Genomic DNA, 1,353 nt, shown 5'->3' with positions numbered 1-1,353 from the left:
GATTTCATATTTTGTCACACTGGGGGTCATTTATCAACATTGTGCAAATTTGCCCATGGGCAGTTACCCATGGCAACCAATCAAATTGCTGCTTTCATTGTTCTACTTGCAGCTGGCATTAAAAAGCTAATCACTGATTGGTTGCTACAGGTAACTGCCCATGGGCAAATTTGCCCAGTGTTGATAAATGAGCACCACTGTATACGGAACGCATTTTAGGACATCGTCAGGGGAAACTATTGTCCTGCATGCACTGTCCTAAGCAAAAGAAATGCGACATGGCATGCTTTTTTACTCACCCATCCTCTGCGGCTGATGTCACACCTCGCTCCTCACTCCTCAGCCGTTAGCTCTTGCTCCTCACTCCTCCCTCGTCAGCCATCCATCCTGGGTCCTCCCTTCTCTCTCCTCCATCATCAGCCATGCATCCTGGGTCCTTGTTCCTCACTCCTCCCTCCTCAGCGATCCATCCTGGGTCCTAGCTTCTCCCTCCTCAATCGTCAGCTCTTGCTCCTCCTCCTCAGGGTGAGCATATTCAGCCCTGCTCCCTGATTATAGTTACTTGTTCTTGCCATTTGTTTTAGCCAATAGGCGTTTTAGGTTTTTTAATTGTAGCAGTCAAATTCGAGCTACAGCTAACGGCTGAGGAGGGAGAAGCTAGGACCCAGGACAGATGGCTGAGGTGTCAGGAGCAAGGACCCAGGTCGGATCGCTGAGCAGGGAGGAGTGAGGAGCGAGGACCCAGGTCGGATGGCTGAGGAGCGAGGAGTGAGGAGCAAGGACCCAGGTCGGATGGCTGAGGAGGGAGGAGTGAGGAGCAGGACCTGAGAAGGGAGGAGCGAGGTGTGACGTCTGCTTTGAGGAGGGTTGAGTGGAAAAGCAGGAGACTTTGCATTCCTCTAGTATAGGAGATCACATACAGGAGATGGATTTCCCCTGACGATGTCCTAATATGAGTTCCGGAACTGTGTCCAGACACTATTTTTTAGTGCTAAGTCCTGCCTCTAGATTGTGCTAGAGGGCAATGACCGTAGTCCATCAGAAGCAATATACTGAAAGAATTGCACTCTAGCACCATCTAGAGGCAGGACTAAAAATCGTGTCTGGACATCGCGTGGCAAAATTGTGAAATCCCGATGGCTTCATCTGTAAGTAAAGTGAAACGTTTTGAAATTTTACATCAGTTTTCCCTCAATTTATACTGGTGTTTTGAGCTCCCTGTAATATATATAATGCATACCGCATTTCCCTGATTTTACATCTTCCTAGATATTACACCATTTTTTTTCTGGTCCCCTGAAAAAAGTAAAAAAGGTTCTAAAGTAAAAAAAAAAAAGGCAGGTCTAGTCAATG

The sequence above is a fragment of the Xenopus laevis genome, chromosome 5S (assembly GCF_017654675.1).
Source record: "Xenopus laevis strain J_2021 chromosome 5S, Xenopus_laevis_v10.1, whole genome shotgun sequence".
NCBI classification, from domain to species: Eukaryota; Metazoa; Chordata; class Amphibia; order Anura; family Pipidae; genus Xenopus; species Xenopus laevis.
This window is presented reverse-complemented; position numbering follows the sequence as displayed.